The sequence below is a fragment of the Oreochromis niloticus genome, linkage group LG5, assembly GCF_001858045.2.
Source record: "Oreochromis niloticus isolate F11D_XX linkage group LG5, O_niloticus_UMD_NMBU, whole genome shotgun sequence".
NCBI lineage: Eukaryota > Metazoa > Chordata > Actinopteri > Cichliformes > Cichlidae > Oreochromis > Oreochromis niloticus.
The window spans coordinates 6,125,425-6,138,322 of record NC_031970.2 but is presented as its reverse complement, the minus strand read 5'-3'; the positions used below and the strand labels follow the sequence as shown (position 1 = coordinate 6,138,322).

Genomic DNA, 12,898 nt, shown 5'->3' with positions numbered 1-12,898 from the left:
GTTATTACCGAATTGATTTTAGGTGGTACACGGCGCTCAAAAATCTGTCAAAAATGTTTTAGTACGACTTTGCTAAGCTACGAAGCCGCACTGCTTGATGGATTGTCGGAGCATTACAGCTACCGTAGTCAGGAGCCTCGTGGAGTGATACGTACTGTGCTTCAACATAATATTACCGCATTGTGTGTTTATCTTTTTAAGTTTTGTGGATATTTTACATGGTTATGCTCAGGATATGTCGGCCAATTTCCACTGGAAATGCCTTTTGGCTAAACTGTCAGCAAGGAATTTGCATTTGCACTGTTAAATTTTTATATAACTTTAATGCACACAAAACAGCTGCTTGTTTAAGTTACATGGATTGATGGGGGGTTTTTTGTACTAATAAAGTTGTGGAGTATTTTGTCTCGTGTCAATTATATCGTTATCGCAAATTTTCAAATATATATCGTGATAAATATTTTTGGCCATATTGCCCTGCCCTAATGCTGCCCTGTTTTCTGTGATTTGTTGATTTAGTTTGGATGGCAACTTTGTTCAGGTCTGAAGTAGCCTATTAAAATATTATAGTCGCAAACTTCTGAAATGTACCAGCTTTGACTTAACCGCCAACCAGCAGATTAAGGGGTTAAAAGCTTCTTAATACATCATACATGTAAACAGATAGTGATGTCTTTTAGGTGGCTATAATTTTTGCTGCTGTCCACAGCATGACCCTCCTGTCAACATGGTGCAGGGGTACATTGATGTCTACAGAACTTTACTTACAGAAAATATTTCCAAATAACAGTAACCGATGTTCATGCATGACAAACAAAAATACAGTAACTTCCAAAACTTTCAGAACAAAATCAGGGCAAAAAGTTTACATAGATATATATGCAGACAACATGATCACATGACAATTATGTGATCATGAGTTCAACTAAGTCTGTGGGGAGAATTGTAATTCAGATTCTGAATGACAATTGTTCCCCAAATCTTCTTATCTACTGGCCAAATCACTCAACTCTAGACGAGTATCCATCATCACAGAATTCACTAAAAGCACAAATGTCACGGCCTCTGTCCATTATGAGTTAACATTACAACTGCAATGTCTCAACAATGACGACACTGCGTTAAAATAGAAAAATAAGGGGAGGAAGACAGGCCTGCTGTTGGCTACTTGAGCTGTAGATGCAAAATGAAACAAATTGTATAGACTACTGTGAATTTAGTTTAGTAATTTATCCTAAGGATGCTAATTTACACCATTTTCTCAATTAGACATGGTAATGATCAAATCATTAAATTGACAAACACAACTTTTCCACAGGTTTACTGTGTTATTTACAGCAAAATTCAGAGCGTGGTACATTAAGAATCTGAAAGTCAGATATAATTCAACACTGCCATGTTTACTTTAACTCAAAAAGCCAAAAATTTCATTAAAAACTGCTATTCTATGATTGTTCCAACAAAACCCAAAATACTTAACAGAGCAAACAAGCTGCAGTGTTTCACATTAATTTACTATTATCTTTAGAAGGGACAACAGTTCAGTACTGATATATTGGTAATACTTATGTAAAATATGTACTTTCTGACTGTAGTTGGTCCAGCTACTACTGGAAACAGCTGGTCAGGTGGAATAGATGTTCAAAAGCTTTGTCTGTCAGTGCTTACTAACCACAAGCATATTTATACACCGAGTAGAGAGCGCCACGATACACTTCACTTTATTTTTAATGTTTTTGGAAGCATGTGTAATAAGAGTCCTGCTGCTACTGAACATTTGCGGTGTTAAAAGCTACAGCTGCTCTCTGCTGTCTGACGCTCAGCTCCCAGACTCTGTTAGTATTTGAAAATCTGAGTTTGGTATTAACCAGGTAACATTTTATGAGACAACGTACAAGTTAACTGATGACCTATGTCTTAGATGGAAAAGAGGATCTGATGTAATACAATTTAAGCAATACCAAGGGGCAATCAGCAAACACACCCATGACTGCACGCTAAAGCAGCTTCTAATGGTCAGAAGTCAGTAACACAGTATCTGACTAGTCAACAGACTTGTCTAAAGCCACCATTGGAAAAACAACGACTTCACAACCATGCTAACAAGGACAAAATATAAACCTATTTACAAAAGAAATATAATACTAGTTCTCTCAGTATTGATAAATTAAGCGTCTCAAATGACACTGTGCTTTAAGGAGGGACCGCAACACATCTGAATGTTGTTTTTTTTGTTTGTTTTTTTAATGTCCATCAATAATTAACAAGCCATAAGTTAATCACTGATACCAATTAGTCACCAAATTCCAGTTGATAAATTCTGGACATTTCATGATATGAAATGTGTTGATATGGTGGACAATTTCTCCTCAGCTGTGAGAATGTTAGCATGACACTGGCAACGCACCAGCCCCAGCACAGATCAGAAAGTACAGTTAATTAGAGAAACTGCACACTGCAGCGGCTCACTAGATCACGTAGCTGACCTGACAGCAGTGGCAGGTCATCCGTGTGCTGTGCTGTGCCATGCCATCTGTTTACCTGTAAAAGCCAACTCTCCCAATAGGTCTGCCAGCATAAGGATACCAATTTCTGTTCCATTCTTCTTACAGTTTTGCTTGCCTCTCTGCTCCTGTGTTCATCATCGCCTAATTATGCAAGTTATTTTTGAGGTTATTTAATACACTAAGTTTAGAAGCACTCCTAAACTTGTCTTGTTTAAATACAACAACTCTTGTCTTTAGAGGACTCCTGCTGTCACATTTCACTTTCTTTTAGTTGTCTCTTCATTAAAATTCACCAAGTGGGCACACATCTTTCCCAGTCTCATCTGAGGATAAAGTAGATACAAGGTTGAGCTGACCTACCTTGAGCCACATAGTCATTTTACTTAAACATATAAGCCCCACAGTAAAGCACAAGTTGTCTCCATAGTTTACAGCTCAAATAATTGCGGGATTTTGGGATTTTACTGACCCTTGTTGTTCCTTCTAGCTCCTGTTAGCCATCTACCTTCATTAAAGTTATGCTTTGTGTCAGGTACATTCATTTGTAATGCAGATGTCAATTCATCAGAAAAGAACTGATGTATTTATAAAAGGTTACACATAAATTAGCATGTATTAATACTATAATTAGCTCACACGAGGACACAGCAAAAATTTTAAAAAAAAAAATGTAAAAGTTCAGATGAGTAGGGAAAGTATGAAATCAGATAAATAGAATTTAATCAGTCCTTTCTTATTTTTTGTTTTTGATGATTTGGTTTTCTTTTTTTCCTGTAACAAAGACTGTATTTATCAATTCAAAATAAAAGTTTTGGAGTTAGATTTTTCTTAAAGTCTCAAAGGAGTAGGTGTGAACCTTCTGACGTATAAAGCAATTACAGCAGCAGTTTCTCAGGGGTTTGCTATTGATTTTTTTTTCTCCTCTCTTCCTCGCCCTCTCGTGCTTCCTCCGTTTGATACACAAGCTTTTTCCCACGCATTAACAATTAGTATGCAGCAGTGAGGCTATAGGTGCACCAACTACGTAAGGAGAACCACCCCAATATCATAAACAAACAGCAGAAGTAATGGTCATGCAAGGATGCACACATATTTTTATCAAGTGAGGGAATGGACTTTATTAGCTCAGTCAACACTAATCACCTCACTTCAGCGGTCCTTGTTGTGTTACAAGAGAAGAGACTCACATGTTAATAAACAGTAGAAGAAGAACAGCAATAGCTCTAGCAACATAACACCAAAGGAGCATTTTATATTTAATCTGGAGCTGTGGTAGTTGTCTGTCTTTTCAATTTCTAACTGAGAACAGGGTACAATGATGGGCTCGTTGCCATATTATGTACATCAAGCTAATTCAATAAGATGCATTACTTAGGAGACTAAAAGAGATGAAGCGTGTACATAAAAAATGAATTATATAAGCAGGCCATGTTCAGAACAAGGGAGATCTGGGTCAAGTTATCAAAAAATAGAATAAAAGCAGGAAATGATGAGGATTGTGGGCTGATTTTTCAGGGTTATAACCACCAGAACAGTGATGGAGAGGGAAAGCCAGGTCTTCTAAACCTGAAGCAGTGCTCAAGCCATGAGGATGGCTTGCTATTTATAGTGACAGATTTTTTATTCAAGAGGGTTCTGCTGTTGTGCATCTCTCACGCTTGTGCTGCCTCTCTCGCACCTCCTCTCTAGTCTGTTCATTCCCGCACACTATGTTCCACAAATAAAGGAGGAGAAGTCTTAAATTCCAGGTGCATTCATAAACAGTCACAACCACTATTGCACCTACTTCAATTCAAGCGAGTGAGGATGGATTCCAGGTGCTTAAAATACAGTGCCATCCACATGCCTTATGTAAGCCCATACGTTGTCCTTTTCCTCTGCACACCTCCCTCCCTCACAATCAGTATGACAGTGTTGCAGAGCAACGCCTACTTCAGTGACTCTCCACGCCACCAGCCCACCTCCACCCTCCTCTGTCCCTCCTCCCACACAGGGACAGTGGAAGGGAATTCCTTATTACCTCAGCATTTGCCTCAAACATGTTTCATGACCCTCTACACACATGACACTGGTAAATACGCCACACATTATAGTATCTTAGATGCTGTCATGTATACAATTTTTCTGTGTAAATGCAATCACATGTGACAAAATAAACTGTATGCACACTACAGGAAACTACCTTTCAGTTAATACATCATATTTGCACTGTTGATGAGACATTGCTTAAAAATGCTTTAGGAACTTCACAAAAGTGATAATGCAATGTGTCATAACAAGAGTTAATTATAGCAGCAGCAATGGCTTCATGCTAAAAATCACACCTACAGCTACAGAAGCTACATCTCACCTACAAATTATTAACACCCAATGACAAAGACACACAGACACATTCACTTACAGTGCACATCCTTCCTGTATTTAGAGTTCTGCTCTATGGATCTCGAGCCAAATCAGATCAGGTGTCTCACAGACAAAACCAAATCATCGCAGGAGAATGAGCTGCAGAAGCAGATCTGGGCAACGCTGTCATTAGTTTTCTCTCCCCTATTACTACAAATGAATGTATCCCATTTCCTGCTTGAGGTGTAGGGTGTCTAAGGTCTTTCTTCTGTCTCTTCAGCTCATTTAACTTTTGTCGTCTTCAAGCTTGCCGTGTTGTCTTCCTGTCTGTACATACTACCAGCTCAGTTTTCTTAATGGCTTTCATGAAAACGGTCAAAAAAAACTCTATTTCGACTGCCCCCTTTCTTTTTCTGAATGAAGCACAAGCACAGCAGTGAGAAAGAAAATCTTGCTTGTAAGCTGGCTCCCGCTACCACACTTATGCCATCATGCGCACAGCGTGCACCCCTCCCTTCTCCTCCAACCCTCCCTTTCGTGTGGATTCTGTCTCTCTCTCCCTTACAGATCTTGTTTGCTCTCTGCCTTTGTGAAACAATATAATTGCAATGACAGGCAAACCATGGCGCGCAAGAAGCCAAGCTGTTTAAAGAGTTGCTTGGATCCGCTATAATGTCACTTGATACAACAGTAGCACCACTGAAAGCTTATAGTAAATGAATGAATATAGATAAATAGACTCTTTTACAGGTACAGGTTAAGGTTTGGAACTTTTTTTGCAATAACCAAACACCTGGAGATGGGCAGAAGCCACAGTCCCCATTCATCACTCATCATTATATGGAAAGTCTGAAGTCGTTGTCTTTGGCCTTTGTCTGGACAAACTAAATGAGTTTAAAAGTACTGACAGATGCTGGTGAACCAGACAACTGCTCCAATATATAAACAATTTAAAAAAATAAAGAGGAGGAAGGGAAGATGGAGAGAAATAATGAAACCACCTCATTAGCTAGGAAAAGCATTAATCCCTCAAGACAACACATTTGCATGTTTTCCCTGCAGCCCCCACTGCAAATGACAGCTGAAAGATGCAGTGGAGGGAAAATATGCAGTCAAAAGTTCAGCATCAAGGAAAACATCAGGAGGATTGTCTGTCTCATGGTTTCTGGCTTGACAGTATGTGACCAGGCTTTATAGAGCAAAATTTGAAGAAGGTCAGACTGTGGTCCCTCTAGAAATTGTATTCATGCAGCTGTGAAAAAAAAAGACAAGTCTTTGATTGTTCAATCAATAGTCAAAAGTCATTTGAATATCAACTCACAACTTGCAGACGAAGGAGCTTGCGATGCAAGTTAGACTGCAGATCCCTAGTTCGCAAAAAATTAAAAATTTAATGTACCACTGGTCAAAACTTTGGTACCGCCTAAGGAAAAAAAAAAAGAACATAGTGCAGCATAAAAAGGCCTCGATGTCCACACAAGATTTCAGTTTTTAGATGACCGCAGGGTTCTTGGCATGACAAATACCAACAGTTTCCCCGTGTTATCACTTGCATGAAATCCAGGAGATAAGTCGATCATTAATATTAAGTCTACAATTAAGAGAAGATTTCATAATGGCAAATAAAAATTTTTTTTAAAACAGACTTTACTAAAAGATGCACACGATAGGATTGGACTTCAATAAGTTGAAGAAGAAGAAGAAATACGGTGCACATTGTTTTGTGGTTCTACCCCGTCCATCATTCTTACATGCAATTAACATATAGGTCTGTTTAAATGCATATCAGAATATCATTTTCACCAGGTTCACAGATCAGTGTTACATTTCTAGTCAGCTAAAAGTCTCAGTAAAATCTTGTTTTCTCAAAACACTGTTTTGTGTGTCCAATCTTTATTCAAATAGAACAAAACTGTTTTAACCCTTTCCTCTTATAAATGCAACCTCTTCTGGACCCTTGATATCACTGACACATCAGCATATATAATAATAATAATAATAATAATGCATTGGATTTATATAGCGCTTTTCAAGGCACCCAAAGCACTTTACAATGACATTATTCATTCACGCTCACATTCACACACTGGTGGAGGCAAGCTACAGTTGTAGCCACAGCTGCCCTGGGGCAGACTGACAGAAGCGAGGCTGCCATATCGCGCCATCGGCCCCTCTGGCCAACACCAGTAGGCGGTAGGGTAAAGTGCCTTGCCCAAGGACACAACGACCAGGACAGAAAGGCCGGGGATCGAACCGGCGACCTTCCGGTTACAGGTGCCCTTCCCAACCCCCTAGCTCATTTAGCTGCGCACATTTGTTAACATTATCTGCTTGCACTGACTCAGCTTTCACTGAAACATGAATGGTAACCAACTAACTCAGAGGCTGAGAGGCTGCCAGGGTGTTTTTGATGCCCCAAATCATTATTGTCTCTTATCATTAACAGAAATAAGAATAGCAAACCACATCTTATATCCATAAGATGTGGTTTGATGACCATTAGAATAATTTCTAGGTTTTTTCCAGGCATAGCTGCGTAGGCAGAGACCACCCTTACTGACTTCTGATGCAAAGTCAGTTGTTTTGTTCTATAATCAGGCATGAAATATGACAGAAAGCACCCAGTTCAGAAAACAGCTTCAAAGATTACTTCTAGTAGCCTTTCAGGTAAAGACTTACAGTACTACAAGTTCACGCAGGAACAGAGAAACAACCCTCCAACAGCAACTTGGGTACTCAGAGCTTTGTTGCTTTTATATTACATGTAGTAATTATTAGGTTGTTCTGTAATATTTTTCCTGTTTTGGGAGAGGGCAGTTTATGTTCAATATCTATCTAGACTCACATCAATCCTCAATATTTATTTCATTTATTATTTCACAATTTAAATCAAACTATCAAAATGTGATTTCAGTGCAGAGTTCAGCTTTAAGGCTGACGATATACATAGTGCCACCTCTGAAAAGACACAAAGGTAATTGGATATCTGACTGACATGCAGATTCATGTCCAGGTGAAGTCTGTTCCCTCATTTTGCAATGACAAATTCAACATCAAAAATCTGATTGATCTTGATTATTTTCAAGTGCATATGATAACTATTCACTGTTCACTCTTAATTCGAGCTCATTACGGTACAATAAATAAATAAACTTGTCCATGAGAGACGAAAAAACTGAGAAGTGGCAAAATCAGCAGAAATCACTGACCAGCTCAGCAACACCAGAAACACCCTAAAAAGGTGGAAACCAATTGAAGTAAATAATCGCAGAATTCTTTCCATGGTTAAGAAATATCTTTCACAACATTTACTTAACTCAAGCACATTCAAAGAGTTATCACCATCCGAGTCTAAAAGAGAAACACAGGGTATTTAAATACAGAGGGTTTACAACAGTTGTGCAATACATGGGTTACACACAACAACAAGAAAGCTAGACTACATTTTGCCAGAAAACATCTAAAACCCGAACCTAGAACCTGCCCAGATCTGGAAAAAAATATTTGGACAGATGGGGGGGAAAAAAAAAAAAAAAAAAAAATCAAGCACAGCTTGCACTATAATGATGGGAAGACAAACTGAAAAGGTAATGAATGACTCATGATCCTTACCATACCATATTATCTGTCAAATACAGCATGAGCATGTATGGTTGCCAGTGGAACCGGTTCTCTAGTGTTTATTGATGATGATAAAAGTAGTAGTAGTAGGATGAACTAAGTGTACAAGACTATAGTCTCTGCTCAGATTCAAATCCTACAAAACTGAACAGCACTCCACAGAGTGAATGGATAATGAACTACAACAGACTACAAATGCAGCCTAAGAGTTTCTTCAATGGCCAAGCCAGCCACCTGATCTCAACTTAACAAAGCATGCTTTTCACCTACTGAAGATAAACCTGAAGGCAGAAAACCTCACAAACAGCAACTGAAGGTGGCTGCAGAACAGGCTGGCAGAGCATCTCAAGGGAGGAAACAGCATTTAGTGGTGTCCAGGGGTTTTTGACTTCAGGCAGTCACTAAAATCACGTTGTCTTTGCCCAGGTATTTAAAATAATCATTTTTATATTTCAAATTGTGTTAGTCCAGTCACTTTTGAGTTTCTGAAAAAGGGTTATTATGAAAAATGGTGTGATTCCAAAACAATTAATGCAATGCCTTTGTTAAACCCCTTGTAGTGACACTAAAAGTCTGCACTGCACTTACATCTTGACTATCTGTTTTAAAACCCACTGTGGTGGCGTAAAGAGGAAAAATTACAAACATTGTGCCATAGCCCATACACTTATGCACTTAACTGTACAGTAAATTTCCCTTTAAAGTCTAAACACTGAGCAGAAGATCAGTACTGTGGCTCAGTGGTTAGTAGCATCACCTAACATTTGAGAGGGCCCTGCAAAACATAAGCAGCCAGAGAAATTTAATAAACAGCTGTTTAGCATACAACTTCTTTTCTAGCCTTGCTTAATTTAAGACAACAGACTTACCCAACCAATGATTTTACAATCCTAGCATGGCCTTGAATAAAAGTTTGTCTCAGGCTGACAACACGACTGGGATAAAATGCACTGCATGGACTAATGCCTCATAACCTGTCCTGTCACTTCTTCAGCCAGGTAGCTTCTTTCACAGATCAGTAAGAGAAGGGCTTAAAAAGAAGGAAGAAGAAAGGGGAGGAGCTGAGTGAGGATCAGTAGCCAAAGATACCACAGATAGACTGAGTGGGAACACAACCACCTTACAAGATGCTGCCATTTCTGCATGCAGCATAGCTAAGCTAAAGCTATTATGAAACACTTGGAAAACTGTTGTTATTTACACTGCAAATATTCAAAGCAGTCATAACAGGTTTTTACTAAAACACCTTTATTTGGGCAAACCCACCTTATCTACTGTGATTCTGCATGGTCTGAGGACTATGAGCCATATCTTTTACTAAATTAAGGCTACTAAAAATTAAATATTTAGTTTCAGCATGTGATAAACTTTCTGCTCTTTGCCTTAAGCCATTATGCAAAAAAACATCCAGCTTTGCAACAAAGTATACTAAAGTCAGTCAAGCTGATGTACCAATCTGAGGCCTGACTTATAACCATGTCACCTCCCTTCTGCTTTGATCGATAATTTACATCAAAGCAAGCAATGGAGGACAGTAATGGAAAAAAGAAGACTGAGAAACACTTAGAGTAGAAGACATCATGAGAAAATGAGTTCAGAAAACTAAGAACAGGTGAAGGGGGAACAAATGAAGATGGAGAGAGAGAAACAGAAGCAGGAGCAGTTAAGAGCAGAGACAGATAGGAGCAGCAGCAACAGCACCACGCTTGGTGCTTTGGCAGAGATCTATAAATAGCTCTTCAAATCTCTCTAGAAAAAGCCACTCTTCTGCTTATGCTGCTGCAAACAGAGATTCAGAGGCAGAAGCAGATATGGATACCTGAGCGATAAATACACAGATATAATCTTATTGGATAAGAGTTTCTTTTTTTGATTACTCTGGGTTTAAAATATGCTTACAGTGGCCATCTTGGCTTGTATGAATACATGAATGCAGGAAGCAAATACATTTAAGTGAGCAAGTTAGCATAAAAACCACATTATTTACTAGAATAAGCGAAAGCACCCTGCAAACCACGATAAACACGAACATGAAATTACATATACTTAACAGGCAGTAATCCACAAATTTTCTGATTTTCATAAAACTCCATAAACAATCGACGCTTCACAGTTTCATAAATTTATGTAGATGCAAAAAGATCCATAAGCTGCAGGGTATAAGGGAGGGAAATATGTTGACAGAGAGGCAGGTTACTCCATCTTTCTCATTGGTGGCCTTAGCAACAGTAGACTGTTGATTCAATGACTCACCTCCTACAGATCTTACAATGGACCATACTTTTCAATGATACTGCCCTGACACCAACAATCATACTCTGTGCTGCTTACAAAATATTTAAGAAAATAAAGCTGTATTGGGGGAAAATTTGATGATAAAGTAGTAACAGTGCTTTAAACCAGAAAAGCTAACATTGTTTTATTAGGGTTATCACCTTGGACTACTATTAATCCAACTGGGAAGCATTTTCATGACAATCTCAACATCAAATGGAACTAAAATGAAAGTCCCTGCTTGCCGCTTATCAATTCTCCTTGTCACATGACTAGCCAACACCAATTGATATGTTTGGGGTTATTTTTTTTGTTGTTTTCCCAGGCACACATGTCATTTTCCCAGAGCAGATGTTTGAATCACTTATTCTGTGCTGTGATCCCACCTTGTTTTTCACAGCACTGTTGCTGCCTATTTTAGGCTTGAGTTTCAAAAAAGTAAAGCTAAAGCCAAGACTCGGAGAGTGATGACCACGTGTGAAGCATGTCTTGAGAAAACCCAATTTTTTTCTCGATCACTTACAACAGTGTGTTTTATATACAATTTACTGGGGCACAAATCTGTAGCCAGCTCTGAGTCACTAATAATGAATAAGGAATTGAGACTGGAAGAGCCAAGGCTTAAAATCACTCATATTTACTTAGTCTTGAATGCCAAAAAGCAAGCTAATGAAAACACTTAACACAATACAACCTTAATTGCTTGGAGCAGTGAAGACTGCTTAGTACTGTAGTACAACCTGCATTCCGCCATACAACCCACCGGCACTCAGTCCTATACAAACACTACAGCTCTGTAACTTTCCGTTGGTTTGTATTAATGTCTCAACCTTGTTAGCTGAAGTTTCTAGTCTTGAGTTGTTATATGAAAGTCACACACGTCAATAAATAAGACTTTGTTGTACCGAGTGTATGTTTTGAGTATGACTTCAATGAAGAGCCACAAGCAATTAACAATTACTTAATTCTGATTCATCCAGATAGTTAATCGCTTCGGAAAAAGCAAATATTCGCAGGGTTTTAGTGAACCTTCTCGGTCACGATTGGTAGGATAAAATGTTAACATGGCCATCTCGTGCCTGGCATAGAGAAGGCGGACTTTAAAGATGGTGCTTAACATTGCGTTACATATTAAAGATAGTGGCTCTTGAGTCATCTTCGCGGTTCGGCTTACCGTGTTGTTGGCAGTATGTCTTGAGTTGCGTGGAGAATCCTTCAACTTGGGTCTGAAGAAAACAGATGGCAGTTTGGTCAGAGTCGTAGCTGTGCAGCTGACTGAAAATATTAGCTTGGCTCTATGCTAACAATAGCTAGCTCACAGCATTAGCCTGCCTCGTCCGGCGTGTATAATTAGCTACCCAGCTAATACTAGCCCGCTAGCTAGCCTTTTCTTTTCAGTGGACGCTAGCTACTCAGCGTCCATGAAACACAGCGTTAATATTACAACTTGCTGTTCAATAAGAGTGTGCCGTGGATCACAGAATGGTGAAACTTGCTGTAAACATGTACGAGCACTGTCAGGTCTCAAAATAGAAGGTGCTAGCTAGTACGGTTAGCAAGCTTTCCAAATGACTTACCGATGGTAATATAATGGTGCTGCTAGCTTGAGTTGGCTCACCGCGACCCCGACTGTCAAAATAGCGCCGCGTGAGGGGAGAGCAGCATGGACGTTAATGCGAAATAGCAAGCGCTGAAGAACACGGCGGTCGAGTCCGAGGCAGGAATACTGCTAAATAACAACAAAACGCTAAAGAATAAATGACACAAAACTAAAGAAAAAAGAAACAAAACGCTATTCCCCCGTCAGGGCTCCGGCTTGTGTGTGTCAGCGTCACTTTTTTCCCCCTCACCGACAGTTTACGTCAGCGGCGTACCTCCTAGTCGTACAGATACGTAGCCTACAGGATGCATGAGAACTTTGTTTTGTGCATCAAGCGTTAAAATGTAAACTGCAGTTTCGTTACATCTCAGTGATATATGTTTGGAAATCTATCACTGGGATGTAATTTGACAGCTGGCCACTTCTGTCGAAGATTTGTCATTCAAAGTTGTTTAAATACTATAAAATGTAACGATTTCACTTTTCTTAAGATAATATTTTTCTCCTTATAGCCTATAACATCTAGTCTATGTAATAAACATTTAATATCAAT

The 12,898-nt window shown here is 39.0% G+C and overlaps 1 protein-coding gene across 16 annotated transcripts in view; it reads right to left on the bottom strand.

Annotated features, from left to right (window-relative positions):
- The window catches only part of r3hdm2 (R3H domain containing 2), a 54,365-nt gene extending 41,733 nt beyond the window's left edge, over nt 1-12,632 (bottom strand). For 9 of the 16 annotated variants that reach the window (XM_013275502.3, XM_013275508.3, XM_005456380.3 and 6 more), the window contains exons 1-2: nt 12,323-12,631; nt 11,920-11,971 (exon numbers count right to left, since the gene is read on the bottom strand). The gene's annotated coding sequence lies outside the window, so the exon portion shown is untranslated. Of the gene's footprint in view, nt 1-4,908; nt 5,291-11,919; nt 11,972-12,322 lie in introns of those variants that run through there. The other 7 variants (XM_013275498.3, XM_013275507.3, XM_013275503.3 and 4 more) reach the window with 3 other exon arrangements.
- Between the last annotated feature and the right edge of the window lie 266 nt (nt 12,633-12,898).